Source organism: Vipera ursinii (genome assembly GCF_947247035.1).
Source record: "Vipera ursinii genome assembly, chromosome: 3".
Taxonomy (NCBI): Eukaryota; Metazoa; Chordata; class Lepidosauria; order Squamata; family Viperidae; genus Vipera; species Vipera ursinii.
The window spans coordinates 36,080,603-36,102,669 of record NC_139516.1 but is presented as its reverse complement, the minus strand read 5'-3'; positions in this window follow the sequence as shown (position 1 = coordinate 36,102,669).

Sequence of the window (22,067 nt, the reverse complement as noted above, 5' to 3'; positions counted from 1 at the left end):
TAAAGTGTTTTTGAAGAACAACTCTAGTCCATTTCAAATTCACTGAGCAATCATTTTTTTCTCAATATGTATTTCAGAATTTAAGTGTGGTAGATAAATATTGAAATAAAAGGACTCTGGACATAGTAAAATAACACATCAGGCTTTACCCAGCCACCCTAACTGTACTATTTCTATTTGCAGGAAGAAAAACATCTGTGGGTGTGTGCATGTGCATGCGCATGTGGTATTCAAAGATATGGTCATCCACCTCTTGTTATATTCTGTGTATAGTTGGCATCCACAAGGCAAGAAGGCTGGTGGTTGCAGCACTGTGGATAGCTCCCAGTGAGGAACTTTCTTTAAGGAGGGCTAGAGGTGAACTATAAGGCATGACAAATTTCTGCTTCAATGTACAGTAGGATATTGTCTGTTCAAAGAATGAAGACTTTAAAAAAGTGAATGGCCAGGCCTAGAAGATATTGAGCAGAGATGGAAGCATAGGAAAATAGAAGTTCAGAGCTGGTGCTTATGAGGGCCTAATTTTAGTTCTTCACACTCCTTAGCAGATTGGCCATCTCTGCTGCCTCCAGAATCAAGATCAAGATCTTGACACTGCAGTCTGAAATGTCAATCCATTTTAGGGCACACCTAGAAGAAACTTTGACTTCATACTATTGCATATTCTCAGGAGCCCTGAGATAAAATAATAAATATTTTCTTTTTAGGATTACAATAAATGTCAATTAAACAAATAAGATAGCCAATATCTTATTTTTTCTAGGAATTAGGCCAAGATGGGAGTTTGTATGTTTAAAAACATGTATGTTTAAGATACAAATGTTATGGCACTTTGGTTGTGCAAAATAGTTTTATTTATTTATTATGTATTGATATTTTTGTACATTGTTCTCAGTTGCCCAGAATTATTTTGTATAAATATTTTAAATAAATAAATAAAGACATACCCATTAAACCATGAAACTGATTAAAAAATATCTTGACCATAGTGCTCTAAGGAGGATGTTGGGTTAATTGTGGTCTATTAGTTCAGCTTTCTTAATATGCAAAAGAAAAATATAAAATGAATTATTTCATTCATACATTATATTAATAAAAAGCCACAAAATTAATATAAAAACAGATATGGTAAGAATTCCATCTATATGTCATGACTTGTGTCAAATAATTGCCACAATTGTCCATGGGAAATAAGAAAACTATAACGTTTTGGAATACATTTCAACTGTGCATCAATATAGTTGTACATACACTTGCATGCTGAGAATTGCATGCTATTTGATCTCTCTTAATTCAATATACTTATATACAGAAAAATGAAAATTCTGTGAACTTTATATATGAGAAACTTCAAGATGATGATGAAATAAACAGTAAAAATAGTATGCGGTTGGGAACCCACTTACCAACACTAGCTGTAAAAGTTGGCTGGGAGTGTCAGCAACCAGCTGTGAAAACATGTGGAATTTGGATGGGAAAAACTGAGAAATGTTGAAGAATAGATTAATACTGTATCAGTGGCTCAACTGAAAACAGTATTTGACATGGACACAGGTTCTTTATGAGATATCTTCACTTAAATATTCTTATGTAGCAGAATTGTGAATTAGGTAAAAGGTAAAGGTAAAGGTTCCCCCACACATGTGTGCTAGTCGTTTCTGACTCTAGGGGCCGGTGCTCATCTCTGTTTCAAAGCTGAAGTGCCAGCGCTTGTCCGAGGACGTCTCCGTGGTCATGTGGCCGGCATGACTAGACGCCAAAGGCACACGGAATGCTGTTACCTTCCCACCGTAGTGGTCCCTATTTTTCTACTTGCATTTTTACGTGCTTTCGAACTGCTAGGTGGGCAGAAGCTGGGACGAGTAACAGGCGCTCACTCTGCTATGCGGCACTCGGGATTCGACCCGCCATGCTGCCGACCTTCTGATCGACAAGCTCAGCATCCTAACCCACTGAGCCACCGCGTCCCTACCATATCTGTTAGACATAAAGGTAATAGGCTAATACTGGGCTAAAACAATAAATGGTAGTTACTATATGATTTTCAGAGATAAACAATTCTGTGACCTATCATAGTACATTGACCAAAAAAGTGAATGGACTGGCAGTGGGGACTGGATGCTGAGTGGGCCTGTGGTATTAGAAAATAAAAAGAAATTGGGAAAAAGAAGTAAGGGGTCTGCTGATAGAAGGAAGAGCTCTTGAGGGAGAAATAAGTAAAAGGCACTTTACAGCACCTGCACAGAATTTACCCCATATCTGTGTGAGCCATGAGTAAGTAATAGCAGGTTCCTGTTTCTAATCTTTCAAAACTTTCAACCTATAAAATCGATAGCTGACAGACAGGTTAATAGACTGATGAATATGAAACTTTTCTCATACAAAAGGGAGTGGGAAAAATGCAACTTTGCTAATAGCATGAAGATCTTTATATGTAAGATGCCAAAAACTCCTCTCAGTGGTTGCCAGTGATTTAGTTCCCCTTCACAAAAGGACCAGTGGTTGCATAGTGAAAATACCTGGCACATCCAACTGAGTTGTGTTGTGTTTTCTCACATTGTATTCTATGAGATCCCTCTGGATGGCATGTAGAAGAGAGCTTCCTAGCAAGAAGAATTGATTTTTTTTCCCAATACAGAGGTTCAGTTATTTTCACATTTGATCAATGTAAGGCAGCGTTTCCCAACCTTAGGAACTTGAAGATGCGTGGACTTCAACTCCCAGAATTCCCCAGCCAGCGTAGCTGGCTGGGGAATTCTGGGAGTTGAAGTCCACGCATCTTCAAGTTCCTAAGGTTGGGAAACGCTGATGTAAGGAATCATTAGTCCTTCACAGACAATTCAGGACTCCTAAATATAGAGTTCTGAAGATTAAGTCTTAAAACATGGCATGTTTCCTCTGGAGGCCTTCTCTTAGGAAGAGAACTGAAATTCTTTCTGTGATGACTATGGAGATTCTCAGTCATCCAGTTCATGGTTGTCCCAAAGGTGCTTTTTTCAAAGGCAACTGGACTTTCTTGTTTTTTCCTTGAAGAAAGACATGAAGCTTCTTGGATGAGAAGTGAAACGTCTTCAAGGAGAAACAAAGAAAGCCCAGTTACCTTTTAAAAAAAGCACCTTTGGGGCCTGCTCTTTGCATGAGACTAGCAAATTACTTCTGGAAATTCTGAAGTGGAAATGTAGTTTCTAGACAGTATAATTGACAGAGAACACAACCAAAATTAATAAATAAAATATTTTTCTTTTTGAAAAACAGAACACCTCCTGAGAAATATTCTATTCACAAGTAATGCCTTTTCTGTGAGCGGAAAAGCTTTAAATGTTTTTCTAATGGCTAGAACTTTGACAAGAATTTCAGTTCCATCCTATGTTGTTTGTTACAATATTTACCAATTCTCTGATAATTTACTTGTGCCTTTACTCTGGTTGAACTTCCTCCCTCAAAATCAGATGCAGTTTTCTATCAAGCATGCAAAACAGACTATGGAACAGGAAAAAAAAATATGAATGTGTTTTGGGGAAACCAGTCTATGAATGGAGAAAGATGTAGCAGCTGTAAAGTAATGGTTCTGCCTTGAAATACTTTTTATATATTTAAATATGTCCAAATCTAATATAGGATTCATTTAAGGGATTTTGCTTGGAAGGATTTGCTATTCCAATATCTAGAACATTATATTTATATTATAAAACTGTATTTATCCATTAATAAACCAATGATAATACAATTCTTTTAAAAATGAAAAGCTGGCATGGAAGAATAAACAAGAGTGATGGGTGAACTACTGGACTTTCTTAAGAAGTTAAAGTGCAAAATGCCTCCTCAAATGTCACATGAAGCCTTCTTCATAGTCTCTTTCCAGTCTTCATATAACCGTCTCTTTCTTTCTGATTGCTCTGCTTTCCAGCCTGACACGTTATGATATCTTTTACTTAGTTTGGATGTAGACTGTTGTGGATTTTTAACAGACAGTTGTGATATATTTATGTTGGATTCTGCAAATCTGTTGGCTCATATGCTTTGCTGATAGAAATGTTCATTCTGAAGGGAAAGGACTATGTCCAATAAAAGCATGCCTTGTTGGGCTGGTTTAGCAGCTCCTCCAGACAGCTTTGCTGTTGCAGTCCTGGGACAATGCCAGCAGTTCAAATGATGGTAAGCTGCAGTGTCCTTTGAGGAACTGAACAAGATTCAACCTTAGCATTAAATGGAATCAAGCAACTGCTTCAGGAAGTGGACTAGAAAGCCAGTGATGTGAGAAAGACCTCTATTTTCTGTCCTCCCAGCCCAGTGTCCAAGCTGATTCGTTGTATGTTTCCTTCGGGAAAGGGCGGTATATAAATCTAATAAAATAAATAAATAAATTTCCAGACAAGCTAATTGGTTCATATGCCACAGCTTTTTTAAAAAAAGACTTTTTAATCCCACCTTTATTATTTTAGTAACTAACTCAAAACTCACCTCATGAAGTGAGTTGGGCTAAGAGAGAGTGACTGGCCCAAAGTCACTCAATAACTGTGAAAAAGAATAAATAAGGAATTATATGAACACAATGTTTGGTCTGCTGCTGCCTTAAACATGCCATTCTGCCATATGTATTTGCTTCTTTCTGAAGCTGACTTTTATAATAATACTCTTACTCAGACATCTCAAGCAGGTTTTTCCCACAAAATTGCTCGCTTTGACAGCTTCTTATATCTTTGTTATTTTACGTCAAAACAAGTTGCTAGGGGAAAATTAAATCTTCTAATTAAAATACAATGAGGTTGTTAGTTTCCCAGAACTACTCAGGCACAGATCCACAAAAGGAAAAAAAAATACAGAAAGAAATAGATTCCCTATGTCATATTGTAGTTTTCCAGGTCTGAACAAAAATTGTTAGGGAAAATACTCAGCCAAAAGCTTTGATCCGTACAATTCCTTCTAATCTAGATGAATCATCTTGCTCATAAACAACATTCTGGAAACCCTGTAGCAGAAGGCAGATGACAATTTCTTCACTGAAAAGTATAGAAATTCATTCTGTAAAGCACTGTTTAAATTAGTGTCCCATAAGATAAAGGTAAAGGTAAAGGTTCCCCCGCACATGCGTGCTAGTCGTTTCCAACTCTAGGGGCCGGTGCTCATCTCCGTTTCAAAGCTGAAGAGCCAACGCTTGTCCGAGGACGTCTCCGTGGTCATGTGGACGGCATGACTAGACACCAAAGGCACATGAAACACTGTTACCTTCCCACCGTAGTGGTCCCTATTTTTCTACTTGCATTTTTACGTGCTTTCAAACTGCTAGGTTGGCAAAAGCTGGGATGAGTAACAGGCGCTTACTCTGTTACGTGGCACTTGGGATTCAACCCGCCAAACTGCCAATCTTCTGATCGACAAGCTCAGCGTCCTAACCCACTGAGCCACCGCGTCCCAGCTAGTGTCCCATACAAGGAACCAATTATTGATTCTGGAAAAATCAACTGCCAAGTATTTTTAATCTCAATTTTTAAAATTAGATTCTGTTAATGATTTGCCAGATTGTACTGTCACAAGAACTAGCAATCAACTCTGGAGGACAGAAACTGATCACATAGTCCTTTACTTATTCTCAGCCCACTGTGTCTGTGACCCCTTAGTCTGCCATTCAAGCGGGGTTCTGACTGCCAGCAATTGAAGTATTTGTAATGGGGTTTACATACCACACTTTATTTTCTTTGGGGCAAATCTCTGTGCTTTGATTGACTATTGGATGCAGGGATAGGAACCTCTGCTTGCCCAGATCAGTGGTAACTGCCCCATTAATAAACAGTACTTCCTTGTGTTTCCCCAGGTTTGGCTCCATAAACTCTGCTGCAACTACTCTTAATCTCTAAGTAATCTACTCGTTACACAATGTGCCTCATGTTCCTAGGTCACTGGTTGGAACGTATCAGAAACATTTTCTTTTCTTAATCACTAGTTTTCTTGAGCTACCCACCTCATCTGCTTGCTTAAAAAAACACCCAACAGTTTATTATTATTATTGTTGAAATGATGGAGCTTTCTGTTTTTTTTCTTTTTGTAAGCACCCAAATAGCCCAAATAAATAAATACTGCAAATAATAAAGGAGCTAGGATAACTTTCCCCCCAAAGTATCTGTAAGTAGTAAAATTCTCACAGTAAAAAAGATGTTTGCTTTTCTGGTGTCAAAAGTTGGGACAGCAGCATGGAAATTGTCTATAGATGAGTGGATGGATATTTTGTTGATGCTGGGAATCTAAGCTAAACATCTGGCAAGCAATTACTGATACCATATGTCCCAAACCAGACAGAATTTTCTTAAACCAACTTGGAGTCCAGCTAGGCATCAACATGGAACAGGAACAGCTTAAAGGCATAGTGGAGAACAGTCCTAAATCTTCTCCTATAGAGAAGTGGAAATGCTCTGAATCTTTCAGATGCATACATACAATCCTTCAAACTACTCCATTGCTCAACTGATCCTACTTCCTATCTCCTTTCAGGACTTGATGGGAATTAATTTTCCATCCCATTATTGAACAGAGATAGAATTGCCCCCTCTGTTTATCCTTCATACAACCACACCCTCCTCTACACACACACACACACACACACACACACACTATTATTATATAAAGTCATAAAGAATTCTTTTGTGTCCTATTTCACTGATAGTACTGCAGCTAATTGGCTGTGTCGGACTGAAATTCTCAACAAGTTGACTTGCATATCTATGAATGTAAAAAATCCCATTCATCCTTAATTAATGGGTTTATTCTTTTTGATGTCTAATAGTTAGCAAATTATTTACTTACATCATTTTCCTTTTTCAGAAGTCAAATCATGTCTCTCAGAAAAATTAGAAACGGTTGCACATTCAAGCTTCAGGGCTCCAAAGATGTTAGATTTCTTTTCTGAACTGATAAAACAAAAGCCTCAGTCTGAAATTCTGTCATTTGTTGTTTCAGATATGCTTCTCATCAGTCAGGTGTGTTGCTCATCATAGTTCAAAATTAATTACAACTTGTTGGTACAATAATTTAAATCTATTACTTCTATAATATTAATGAAAAATACTGTGAATTTCCCAATGGTTTCCTTCTGATGATCAGTTGGGTTCTAAGAAGTGGACCAATGTTCAAGTCAAGAATAATCCAATATTCCTATCCAAATATATGAACCTTTGTACACACATGGAATTTGAGCTCTTTGATTCCTTCTATAATCCTGTTCTGGCAGATGTAATCATTGTATCATGCAACTATGAAATTTGCCAAGTCTCTGCTTTATACCAGTGGCTTCCAAAAGCAACATAACAGGAATGGTGTCCTGTGATGAATCAGCAACCAGAAAAGCTTCCCAGAGATATTCTGAGAGTCAGTCTGTTCCCAATACCCATGCCCAGATTTCCTTGCAATGGTGCTATTCAGTTGAGTTACAGTTCAGTTTCCCAAAGCCCATGTAAGATGGATATTATGGGTTCTAATATTTGTACCATAATTGAAAAAATTGTCCATGATCTGCAAAAGAATATTTGGGCAGATGCATCCTGGCTCACTGGTCATACAATAACGGTTGTTTATTTTCAATATGAAGAAACTTTGCACTGTGGTATATCATTAACTGCATTGCTTTATTAATAATCACTTGATGATTTTCACCCTCTATGGAGCAGGTGCTGCTTGTACTGCTATCTGATTTTTGTCCAATTATGCTTGGATAGCATATTTCATAGCCAGCCATTCATTGCGTAGTAAATCTTCTGGAATGAATGCCTCCCTTGTTGTTGTAAATGGACTGAATGATTTCTCTCTCAACAGTTCACTCTTTTGATTGCTTAGCTTATGTCATCTCTATAAAGATTTCCTGGTGACAAAAAAATCTTTCCTAGCAGCATTAGCCAAAGAGATAAATTGAAACTTCACTGTTTTCCACTGCAAAATTGAAATGTGTGTCACACATGTTTTCTGTTGTGAGTATGAGCGTGTCTATCATAGCTGTAATTCCTCCAAAACTCAAGTGGGCAATTCTATTCACCCATCACACAGAGAACAGAAGCAAGAAGCCCTTGTCTAACAGCTTTTTTCCTTGTCTAAGTCCTGTGGCAATGTGCACAGAAGAAACCATGGCTTATGCAATGCATCCTTGAGAATGATCTGCACTGCATTTCATAGTGAGCAAAAGAAGAAGAAGAAAAAAGATAGCAATGCTTTAGAAATCTGCCCTTTGGTATCCCCCACTGTAGTTGCCTTTGCCATCGTTCCTATTTCCTAGCAGAATCTCTGCTGCTCTCATCAATAGGTAGGGCTAGGGCAAAAGATTAAAAAAATCTTCTATCTCTAGCCTGTGCAGGGCCATCTTTCATATTCTGGTTTTTACCTTATGTGCTGTATGAAAAAAAAAACCAAAAGGAAATGAAATCACAAAAATATGTTGCATTCTCTTTAAAAAAGTCATAGCCTAAAGGAAGAAATTCAGGGATTGATCTATCATTTCAAAGCATATTTATGCGAACACACCCATGAATATGAATGCGTGCCATATTTCTCTTGCTTAATTATTTTCTGACAATTAAAGAGATTTGCATAAACAACAGTGACAAGTTATTTCAGTGCCAGATGTGGGAAATTCATATAGCAATTATAATGAATATCCTGTTTTGGAATGGCAAAACAACTTAGTATGAAATCCAAGCAAGCATGTCTGCAAAATTATTCTCTTCAGGTAAAATATTCTTAATGGTTATGTATTTTATATTTTTACTGAATAATTTTATATTTTAAACTTTTCTTTAAAAAATATCATCTCTGAAACTCAGCAGCAGATACAGATAATCGAGCAACAGCCAAATAAAACTCAGCTGGAGGCTTTCAGGTTTGAAGATGCATGTACCTACATAATTCTATTCCTATAATATTGTGCATTCTTCATTTTTCCAGTAACAATTTCACCAAAAGCTGAAATTAGGATTAAAACATATTTTGAAGCATATCTGAAGAATGTTTTTTTACATATTTACATGCTTTTCTACATGGGTTTGGAAAATGTTCAACTTCATTTTTTAAAATTAAATATTTGAACCCATTTTCCTTTCTTTTGAATATTTGTCATTTTCAGTCTTCTAAAAAAAGTTAATTTAATGTTGTATATCTGTGAATTAATCAATTTGTATTATGGTCACAGACTAGCATTACAAATAAAAGCATTAAAACAATAACAATAGTACAAAATTAAAATAAAAGACAGAAAAATATATTGCAATTGGTAATGGGTTATCAGTGGGAAGTTAGAGTCTGCCTAATTTTGCATACAGCATAACAGAATTTGCTCACATTCAGAGAAATTACTTCATACTGATCTGATAATAGTGGTTGCATGTAAAAGAGATCAGTATGAGGATGAAGCTTGTGGGTTGGTTTCCAAATGTTTCATTACCAGGCTGGGTAACATCTTCAGTGGAGTTTAGGCCAGGGGTCTACAAACTTGGCCCTTTTATGATTGTGGACTTCAACTCCCAGAATTCCTCTGTCAGCATGCCAAGTCATAAAAGGGCCAAGTTTGAAGACCCCTGGTTTAGGGGATCCCTTAAACTCCACTGAAGATATTACATAGCCTTGTAATGAAACATTTGGAAACCAACCCACAAGCCTTGAGAAAGAACCTTCACCCTCATCTTACATCCAAGCTACAGATATTCACCACTATTGCAAAGAGATATTTGTCAGATATTTTGTTAGATAATATATCTATGAAAAATTGCAGCTATTCTGATTCCATTTGTCTTGCCACCTGAGGTAATTGTCAATTTTATCAATTAGATGTTCCCTGAAGAAGAAGGATAGAAGGTTGGCTTTCCTTAATAAATATATGGTTTTAGATCACGGGTGTGTGTCAAACTGCCAGCCTGTGGGCCGGATGCAACATGAAGAAACTGCACCCACCCCATTGCTGGCAATGGTGAAAAAGCTGCGATACATCACACGACATCATGTGATGTCACAAATTTAACATGTCTGTTTTAGATCATCTAAGAAAGCTAATTACCAGAGCCATCTGAAATAAATCCAGCTGAAAAATCATACAAATTCCTCTATGTGCACATTTCCTTAGCCAGCTGAGTGTATATGTGTGTGAGAATGAGTGATTTGGAGCTTTAATACTTTACTATTAAAGTATTACTTTAGAACAAAGAATCTTAGGAGTTAGGACTCTCAACATTCACTTTTGTTCCAAAAACCATGAAATAACTTCAAATTCCTGCCATGCTTCATGATTTGACTAAGGCCACTCATCTTCCTCCACAGCACTGAGCTCAAAGAAATTAATATTCTAGATACCACTGCACTAAATAACCAATCAGATTAATGTCCATTTATTGACTGAAAATGAAAAGCACTTCTACACCACCAGCAATTATCCTCATTGCTGAAAGTGTGGAAATACTTTTCATTTTCATTCTCCTCATTTCTGATAATCTTGGAACACAAGCAACATGGAGAACACGAATCAATGAATATTCACCTTCTTTCTAGTCTGCTCACCCAGAAAAGTTTACTATACTAAGAATAGCATTCAGTTAATATATTGTCACCTGAGTTACCATTGATGGAATGCATCCTCAACCCCACTTTGCACAAAATAGATTGCTGTATTTCAGACTAAACATATTTGTATGTAATTGTATGGTGGTTTGCAAATAAATGAATGAATGAATGAATGAATGAATAAATAAATAAATTTTGAGAGGTAGTAATAATGAGGTACAATGTGAAGAATAATTGTGAAACATAAAGCACTGATATTTTCCAAATGTTTTGCAGACACTCTGATGTAATTCCTACATTACCTTTATATGTATTTGAGTTGAGAAGGCAAAAAGTAGCATACTGGTAAATCTATATCCAGATACTTTTTTTTAACTGTCATGATGGTTGCATGTTGCTACAGCCTCTGAATTGGGTGAAATGAAAAGTAATATCTAACAAATGCCTACAAGCAGAGACAAGTATCAGGAACAATAAGCAGAAATTCTATGAAAGTCACATAGAATGCTGGCTTGAGAGTAAGAATCAAAGAGTTTGTCCTAAAACAGAGTTTCTCCTAACAGTATTTCCACCGAAACAGAAAACTGACTGCTCATAAGATCAACAGAGCTGCAGATTTCAATGAAAACACTAGCATTGCTGCAGTTTCAATAAATCAAAGCAGAATCAGAAATAAATTGACTCAGCCATTCAAATAATAAATAATAATAATGAAATAATATAAAGCAGGTCAGAGCTAATCTCAAAATGAGGCAAAACACCAATGTACTCAAAGCCTATGCAGAATGAGAATACCTTCATTGAGCTTCCTGCTTTTGTTTTTAGACAAAAAGAATCCCCTTAAACATTAAAAAATGTGAACCTATTTTCATAGGATCTGAAAATGTTATGCAAGTATCATTTCTCTAGCAAAGCAACATAAAGTACAATCCAAAGAATTTAGTAGGCAAGGAAGTGGTCTTTACGTTGACCTTCTCTCTATGCAAGCATCCTGGGGAAAATAGCTCTGGGTAACACAGGAAGCTCTTTTAACATGATTAAAATAAGCTCTTATCAGCCCAAATCCCAATTTTTGTTAGGTTTCCAAATCCCTAAGTATTTCTGCTTCCCACCAAAGGGTACAAAACTCCCCAACTCTTCATTCAATTCCTCCCAAAAAACCAAAAACATTGGCACTTGTGACTTTGCATTTTAATCTTAAAAGTGCAGCACTAGATTAGAATCCTGTTCTAGAAAAATATCAGAAGCACCAAAAGAGATGTAGTTGTTGTTGTATGCTGCAAAGTCGTGTCCGACCCATCACGACCCCATGGACAATGTTCCTCCAGGCCGTTCTGTCCTCTACCATCTTCTGGAGTCCATTTAAGCTCATGCCTACTGCTTCAGTGACTCCATCCAGCCACCTCATTCTCTGTCATCCCCTTCTTCTATTGCCCTCAACCTTTCCCAGCATTAGGCTCTTCTCCAGTGAGTCCTTCCTTCTCATTAGGTGGCCAAAGTATTTGAGTTTTAGCTTCAGGATCTGGCCTTCTAAAGAGCAGTCAGGGTTGATCTCCTCTAGGACTGACCGGTTTGATCGCCTTGCAGTCCAAGGGATTCGCAGGAGTCTTCTCCAGCACCATAGTTCAAAGGCCTCAATTCTTTGGCGCTCAGCCTTTCTTATGGTCCAACTTTCACTGCCATACTTTGCAACTGGGAAGACCATAGCCTTGACTATACGCACTTTGGTTGGCATGGTGATGTCTCTGCTTTTTAGTGTGCTGTCTAGATTTGCCATTGATTTCCTCCCAAGGAGCAAGCGTCTTTTAATTTCTTGGCTACAGTCCCCATCTGTGGTGATCTTGGAGCCCAGGAAAATAAAATCTGTCACTACCTCCATTTCTTCCCCGTCTATTTGCCAGGAATTGAGAGGGCCAGATGCCATGATCTTGGTTTTCTTAATGTTAAGTTTCAACCCAACTTTTGCACTCTCCTTCTTCACCCGCAACAAGAGGCTCTTTAGTTCTTCTTCACTTTCTGCCATTAGAGTGGTATCATCTGCATATCTTAGGTTGTTAATATTTCTCCCGGCAATCTTAATTCCAACTTTTGATTCATCTAGCCCTGCCTTTCTCATGATGTGCTCTGCATATAAGTTAAATAGGTAGGGCGATGGTATACAGCCTTGCCGGACTCCTTTCCCAATTTTGAACCAATCAGTGGTTTTGTGTCTAGTTCTCACTGTTGCTTCTTGACCCGCATATAGGTTTCTCAAGAAACAAATGAGATGGTCTGGTACTCCCATCTCTTTAAGAACTTTCCACAGTTTGTTGTGATCCACACAATCAAAGGCTTTAGCATAGTCAATGAAGCAGAAGTAGACGTTTTTCTGGAACTACTTAGCTTTCTCCATGATCCAGAATATGTTGGCAATTTGATCTCTAGTTCCTCTGCCTCTTCGAAATCCTGCCTGTACTTCTGGTAGTTCTCGATCCACATACTGCTGGAGTCTAGCTTGTAGGATTTTAAGCATAACTTTACTAGCATATGAAATGAGTGCAATGGTGCTATAGTTTGAACATTCTTTGGCACTGCCTTTCTTTGGAATTGGAATGTAAACTGATCTTTTCCAATCCTGTGGCCACTGTTGAGTTTTCCAAATTTGTTGGCAAATTGAGTGTAGCACTTTTACTGCATCGTCTTTTAAGATTTTGAATAGCTCAGCTGGAATACTGTCACCTCCACTAGCTTTGTCGTTGTTCAGTTTTTCTAAGGCCCACTTCACTTCACATTCTAGAATGTCTGGCTTGAGGTCAGTGACCACCTCATCGTGGTTATCAGGGACATTAAGCTCATTCTTGTATAGTTCTTCTGTGTAATTTTGCCACCTCTTCTTAATCTCTTCTGCCTCTGTTAGGTCCCTGCCATTTTGGTCCTTTATCATGCCCATTTCTTGAAGAGATCTCTGGTCCTCCCTATTCTATTGTTTTCTTCTATTTCTTTGCACTGTTCATTTAAGAAGGCATTCTTATATCTTCTAGCTATTCTCTGGAATCCTGCATTCAATTGGGTGTAACTTTCTTTATCTCCCTTGCCTTTTGCTTCCCTCCTGTCCTCAGCTATTTGCAAAGCTTCCTCAGACAGCCATTTTGCTTTCTTGTATTTCTTTTTCTTTGGGATGGTTTTAGTTGCTACCTCTTGTACAATGTTGTGAACCTCTGTCCATAGTTCTTCAGGCACTCTGTCTATCAGATCTAATTCCTTAAATCTATTTGTCACCTCTATTGTATATTCAACAGGGATATGATTTAATTCATACCTGAGTGGCCTAGTGCTTTTCCCTACTTTCTTCAGTTTAAGCCTAAACTTTGCAATGAGAAGCTCATGGTCTGAGCCACAGTCAGCTCCTGGTCTTGTTTTTACTGACTGTATAGAGCTTCTCCATCTTTGGCTGCAGAGCATATAGTCAATCTGAGTTCTGTGTTGACCGTCTGGTGAGGTCCATGTGTAGAGCCGTCTCTTGGGTTGTTGGAAAAGAGTGTTTGCTATGACCATTGTGTTCTCTTGACAAAATTCTATCAGCCTGTGCCCTGCTTCATTTTGTACTCCAAGGCCAAACTTGCCTGTTATTCCCGTTATCTTTTGGCTTCCTACTTTAGCATTCCAATCCCCCATGATGATAAGGACATCATTTTTTGGAGTTAGTTCTATAAGGTGCTATAGGGCTTCATAGAACCGGTCAATTTCATCCTCTTCAGCACCGGTGGTTGGGACATAGACTTGGACTACTGTGATATTGAATGGTTTGCTTTGGATTCAAACTGAGATCATTCTGTCATTTTGGGGATTGTATCCCAGTATTGCTTCTCCTACTCTTTTATTAACTATGAAAGCTACTCCATTTCTTCTGAGGGATTCTTGCCCGCAGTAGTATACCTGATGGTCATCTGAATTAAATTCACCCATTCCTGTCCATTTTAGTTCGCTGATTCCTAAGATGTCGATGTTCAGTCTTGTCATCTCTTGTTTGACCACATCCAGCTTTCCTTGATTCATGGATCTTACATTCCAGGTTCTTATGGAGAAAAAATCTTTACAGCATCGGACTTTCCTTTCACCACCAGATACATCCACAACTGAGCATCCTTTTGGCTTTGGCCCAGTTGCTTCATTCTTTCTGGCGCTACTAGTACTAGCCCTCTGCTCTTTCCCAGTAGCATATTGGACGCCTTCCAACCTGAGGGGCTCATCTTCCAGCATCATATTGTTTTGCTTTTTGGTACTGTCCATAGGGTTTTCATGGCAAAGATACTGGAGTGGTTTGCCATTTCCTTCTCCAGTGGATCACGTTTTGTCAGAAGTCTCTGCTATGACCTGTCCATCTAGGGTGGCCCTGCACGGCATAACTCATAGCTTCATTGAATTACGCAAGCCCCTTTGCCACAACAAGGCAGTAATCCATGAAGGGGAAGAGATGTAGAGGGAGAGGCAAATTGCATTCTGGATTGAAACTATGGCCTATTAGAATACAGACACAGCTACAACTTTCACTGTCAAATCCTGGCCTCAAAATGTTTTTCTTTTCTTTTTTTTCTTTTCTTTTTTCTTTTCTTTTCTTTCTTTTCTTTTCTTTTCTTTTCTTTTCTTTTCTTTTCTTTTCTTTTCTTTTCTTTTCTTTTCTTTTCCTTTTCTTTCTCAAATTGCCTCAGATCCTGCAATAAAAATCCTCTTTTTTTAATCCCATTTATATCCCGCCCTTCTCCGAAGACTCAGGGTGGCTTACAATCTAAGCACAAATCAATGTGCTTAGCAATAGCCTTCATTCTATGTATATGCCTGCTTATTAGGGCTTTCGCCCCCCCCCCAAGTGGCATTATTACAAAGTCAGCTTATTGCCCCCAACAGTCTGGGTCCTCATTTTACCTACCTCGGAAGGATGGAAGGCTGAGTCAACCTTGAGCCTGGTGGGAAATAAATAAATAAATAAATAAATAAATAAATAAATAAATAAATAAATAAATAAATAAATAAATAAATGGGAAATGAAATAAATAGCTTACATTCCCTATCATTATTTTTGTTGTGTTATATGTATTTGTCTGTTTAGATGAAAAAAATTAAAATCCCATCATTTCCTTATGAGTGAGCGCTTTAAAGACATCAAGTGATTTTTTTTTTGCCTGAAGACTGGAGCTGAGTAATGTGCTAAGGCAGGAATTGTCCATCCTCATGGGCCACTGAGCAGTACTAGGCTTAGCAACTTAGAAAAATGAACGATGGAGAACCACCACTAATACAATAGGAGAAAAAGACTGTGGCCAGAAGCAGACAAAGAATGGCATAAAACCAGCTGGGGAGTTAGCTAAGAGAGTTGTTGACAGATGACATTTTTCAAATTTGTTATCCATGGAACAATATGAATTTAACCATGGCAGCATTCATCCATTTATAAAGAAGTGGGTGAGCACCTGTTAGCTCTTTGAAATATTTTGCTGAATGCATGCTTTGATACCTAAAAAGTTTGTTTTTTATATGAACACAGCCTATATTTTACATGTCACCACATGCCCACATAAAAGAATGTAAATTGCAAAATTACAAGGTAAGATAGACCAATACAATTAGTCCTTACTTAATGACCACTTTTCCAGTGACTGTTCAAACTTACATGGGTGCTGAACAACTGGTACTTATGGCCAGTACGTGAAGTTCCACCTATCACAGGATCACCATGGTCACATGATTGCAATTTGGGTGCTTTGTGACTGGCTCACAATTATGATGTCACAGCATCCTGCTATCACATGACCACAATCAGGGTATTTGGCAACTGGCTCTCAGTTATGAACCCTCAGCATGCCTTCATCACTTGATCACCACTTATGACTTTCACTGCCAGTTTCCAGCAAACAAAGTCAATGGGAAAGCCAATAGGAGGCAAAAATGGTCACTAGGTGACACTGAACTTAATGATGATGCAGGATTCACTTAACAATGGGAATGACATACTGCTGGTACTAAGTGGCTTGGTCACATGATTTCCCACTTTACAATCAGCAACAGAAAATCCTATCCCAATTGCTGTTATGAACTGAGGACTACCTACCTGTATAAGCTTAAAGTTGCTGGAGCCAGTTTGCTTTCTAAGATGCAAAACATACAGTTAAACCAGTGTGTTGATGGGAAATTCCTTGTTTATTCTGCTAAATAAGGCTTAGAACAAAGTCTTTAGGGAGTTGCTAAACATTAGGCTAATCAGATTTCTCTTCTAAAGCCTGGGAATTTGCCACATGACCAGCCATTCCACCTTTTTCCTAATTATCTGCAGATCATTGAATGTTTTCATTATATTGTTCTTTATGTACTTATGTATGTGAAATTTGCAGAGAAAACTTTTTTCTAATCATCATTTGTGTTTTGTTAGCATGTCTTAACCAATAGCTGAACATTAAAAATGCCAATTGATTAGTGTGCAGTGTTGTTTCAAACTGGCCATTGACTGAGCACATTGTTCTCAATAACACATTTTCATTTTCTCTAAACAAGGGGAGAAAATTAGCATGAACTTCACATCTTCCTGATTTGGATTTGCCTGGAAGTTTGCACTTTTTCTAAGAATTAAAACAATTCTTAAAGCTATTGCCAAATGTATTGCAGTGATGCAAAACTTTTCTTTCCATCATGTACTAGAATTGATTTGCAGGTCATTCTGGCAAACTCAGTGAATATGACAACTCACCAGAGCCTTTGAATATGATATGGTAGCAACAGTGAAAAGAGATCACATTGCTTTAGGGAATCCAATCATTAAAGTTAATGCACTTCTTTGGAATCATTTTTGCAGGGTGCACTAACCTTAAGAGGCAGTACTTTGAATATATTGAGAAACTTCAACATTGCAATACTGTCTAAGAATTAGATCTGTTGTGCTGGAAAATGAATAAACCATCACAAGGCAATATTTGTTTTAAGAAAGTTCTTTTTAAACTTGTCACAATAAACACAGGACGCTATGGGTGATGTGCATATTTTGGTTTCCTATTAAAATACAAATTTTATTCAGATAATTCCCCAGATAAAGACATTTTTGAATTGTGACAGTTTGTTATTCACTTCCTTTTCATCTAAATTCTTGAAAAGTCTAATGCTACAGAGAACTATGAATTAGACCTTTGATTATATGATAACAGTGCTATTAAAGTAGGAAATACATTAAAAACAAAGAAAAAGCCCCATGGACACAATTTCCTTCTTCAAAGTGGTGGAGATCTTTAAGTGATGGCAGAGTGTATCTGTCTCAAGCAATTGGGATACTATTCCTTTTGTCTTGTATACAGAGTAGTCATTTACTGTTGCAGAGTTACAGAAATGGTATCTACCCCCCCTCCCCTCCCCAATAATAGTGCAAGATGAAGCTTAAGATGTTCAAAATGATTGTGGGGATGCATATTCAATGAACACATAGTAAGATATGTTTTGAGATAGAGAAATGTAATATAAGTAATTACTTTTTAAAAATAATATCATGGTGTTCAATCTTCCAGCAATGGGGAAAAAGTCATGATATGTCGTGACACATCATGTGACGTGGCGAGTTTGATACCCTGATCTAAAGATTTGGCTTTGTTACAGTAAAAAGGAATTCTGTCATGAAATATATAGACTATATAGTTGTATTCCTTTGTACCGGCCCAACATATTGTTACAGAACTTTTGTACAAGTCAGAATATTCAAACTATGCATGTTGTTTTTAATCTCACATCTTTTCTAAAATTTGCCCTTTTGATAGTGTATAGGTCTCTTCATATGTTACTGTGGACATTTGCAGAGGGGCAAGGGACATGTGCACCATAACTGAACAAAGGACATGAATTATGTAATTTGGATAAGTCATTATTTGCATGAAGACATAAAGTTGCACATGACATTATATGGTTTCTGCAGGATGCCTAACTAACAGCTTTTATATTGTCTTCTTTGTTCTGAAGTCCTGAAGATATATTGAAATATAATTCCCAGAATTTCCAGCTAAGAAGTTATACTCTGCAAAATATGGGAGCTACCAAGATAGGTAAGTCTGCATATTAGGTGTAATTCAACCATCAACATAGTATTTATTTATATAAAAGCATGAGTTAAGATAAAAAAATAATCTTATAAATTATGATGAGATATACTCTTATAACAAATATTAGTTTGCTGGAATGATAACCTTATTTTGCAAAAATATTGTACATTTGTAAGTACATTCAGAAATACACAGTAAAATATAAAATATTTTTATTAGAAATTATTAGAATTATTAGAAATTGTTGGGCATTTCTCCCTTTATTACTGCTGATCAAGAGAAAGTTACAATGAAAAAGTCATTTTTTTAAAGAAAGTCTCTGATGAATTTTCTTTAAATGCAATCCAAGCATTTAATATAATCATGTTAGAAAGGAAAAAAAATGAACATTGACATTTATAAATAGCTAAAATTTCTGGATACCAAGAATATTTTTAAAATGGAAGCTACTGCTTAATATCTTTTGACTCTTGTGTGTGCTCTGAAACCAAATTCCTGCCAACAACCCTTGACAATATCTCAGTATTTTAAAATATTTAAAAGAGACACTTATGAAAAATGCACTGTATTATCTGAGTCTTAATATATACTGAGAATTATGTCTAAAATCATTAATCAGTTTAACTTCTAGACCAGACTTGTTGTTTCCTTTAAAAGCAGCCTTCAGACAAAATCCATCTGCCAAAGGCTGGCATTATTTCTACATTTACAAATAAATCTATCCAGATCAACTTGCTCTCATACAGTAAATGCCTCTGGAAATTCATTCTCCAGTGCTTTTATTTACATATTTTATACTATAAAAGTTTATTACATTTCTATTGTTATTATATTTTATATCTTACCCTTTATTTTAGGGACTCAGGAAATAATATGTTTGATATTGATATTCATCCTTCCAAGGTTGGTAAAATGAGAACCCAGATTGTTGGCGACAAATATGCTGGCTCTGTAAAACTGCTTAGCGAAGGCTGTAAAGCACTGTGAAGCGGCACATAAGTCTAAGTGCTATTGTTATATTCACATTAACTCTTGGGTTTAAAGATAGTAAGTTGCCTAACTTATGCCAGTGCAGTTTAAAGATGAGGAGTGATTTGAAGTGTTCCTAGCTCTAAGATGAGAAGACACTTTATCCACCATTGCTATCAGTCTAAAGTAAAATTACTAACTCTGAGTAGTAGCACAGATAAAGAGCATATTTTCTACTTATGCAAAAAGGGGAATATATTTCATCATGTTGGCATTTTTGATTGGAACGTGTTTGAGCTTCAGAACTGTTGACATGAAAAGAAATGAAGTGAATGATAGTGTGGTAGCAAAATGCTAAATGCCTGAATCATATACCTGAAGATGAAAGCATACACAAGCTAAAAAGGAGAATGATGCTTCCCATAAGGCACTGTATGAAAATAATACCTTAAAAACTTAGCTTTAAGTTATCTTTTCTGTATTATATATGTAAACATTCCTTTAATCAATGTATATATATGTTAACAGTACAAATAAGAAGGCATCGCCTAGTATATATAAGTAAAACCGCCTGACAGAAATACACGCGGGAACTTTGACAGCTGTCAAAGTTCCTCGCACCACGCAGGCGCCACCACTGACAGCTCGCGGCTGTCAAACGCCGGACTACGGAGAAGCCTGAGCTGTCAAAGCACCCACCGTACAGCGCAGGCGCGACCGCTGACAGCTCGCGGCTGTCAAAACACCAAGACACGCGGAAGCCGGAGCTGTCAACAAAAGACGACGCGGATTGGTCCCTGCCTGACAGGGCGCCAAAACGAACACCGCTGATTGGTCCTCGCTACCAGCTGCCGGCTATAAAAGCCGGACAAGTTATTCTATGTTTGTCTTGCTCTTAATAAACCTGTTGTTGAACTAGCCTGTCGTCCCGAGTGGTCCTTCGGCTACTTCACTGGCGACGAAGGTGGGATCGCTCCGGAGCTGAAGTCACGGCCGAGGAAGAGAGTTCCCGGCAAGAGCTGTCACGGAAGTTTTAACTTCCATCGGAGCAACCCAGGACCGGACGACATGGCAAACTTCGGCCGTGTGAGGGAGTTTGATACCCGCCATCCCGAGAGATGGCAATCACACCTCGGCCAAGTCGAGGGATTTCTCCTCGTCAGTAAAATCACTGACGACCGAGCAAAGGCCGCCGCTCTGCTGTACATCAGCGGGCCCCCGGTGTACGACGCAGCCGTCGGGCTGTTCAGCCCAGTGCCCATCACGGAAGTCTCCTACGCTGACCTGGTGGACCAGCTGAACAAGTACTACATGCCAGCGCGTTCAGAACTGTACTGGCGGGTGCAATTCGCACAAAAGAAACAACGGCAGGACGAGCCCGCCAACGAATTCATTGCCGGGGTCAGACACGCCGCGCGGAACTGCTCCTTCCCCGACCTGGAAGACCGCATCAGAGACCAGGTGGTGATCGGTCTGAGGGACGAGAAGCTACAGAAGAAACTGACGTCCAAACCCGACATGAACCTGGCAGAGCTGACCAGGGAGATCATGGCATATGAACACAGCCACAAGAAGAAGCCGACGAACACGACCCCAGAGACCCCCGCGACCGTCTACCAGGATAGCGCAACCTTCAGCGACAGCGGAGAGTCAGTAGACTTCACCGATGGAGAAGCCCTACAGCGCAGGATGGAGCACCGGCAGCCGAGGAGGGGAAAAACGTCGGACCGCCGCGGATCCAGGAACCCACCTCCGCCACCACCGCGTTACGAACAACGGGCCGCCTGTGCCAGCTGCGGGGGCAACCATGCCCGAGGAAGCTGCCGTTTTAGGAACGCGAAATGCCACAACTGCGGGAAGACTGGCCACATCAAGCCGGTGTGCCGCAGCAAGGGCCGGGACAACATCAATGAGGTGGAGGCAAACCCCCCAGGTAGGCCGGCTGCCCAGGCCAGCAGAGAAACCCCACCAGGCCCCCTGGTAGAGACAATTGACAGGGTAAACAGCATAAGCTCCAAGGTTAAGATCTGGGTCAGAATTCAGGGGGTGCCCTGCCACATGGAGGTAGATTCAGGGTCAGCAGTCTCATTAATTTCGCTGACAACCTATCAGGAAATCTGTCAGAAAGGCCGAAGACAAATCCCCCTGAAACAAACTCAGGTACACCTTGCAGACTTCCAGAAAACCCCTATTCCGTTGGAAGGGAAAGCCAAGGTCCTGGTGCAGTATAAGGGGTTCAAGGGTCCCCTGGAGGTTTTAGTTACGCCAGGGAACCGTACCAATTTAATAGGGCTAAACTGGTTCACTCCACTAGGCATCGCCTTAACGGGGGTTAATACCATTCAAACACCTAGCCTAGAAGCAGTTTGCGAAAAGTACGCCGACGTTTTCGATGGCACTTTAGGGAAATATACAGGTTCCCCCATTTCCCTGCAACTAAATCCAGCAATTCAACCAATTAAAATAAGAGCTAGGAGGGTACCTTTCGCCCTTAAAGAAAAAATTGAAAACGAGCTTGACCGA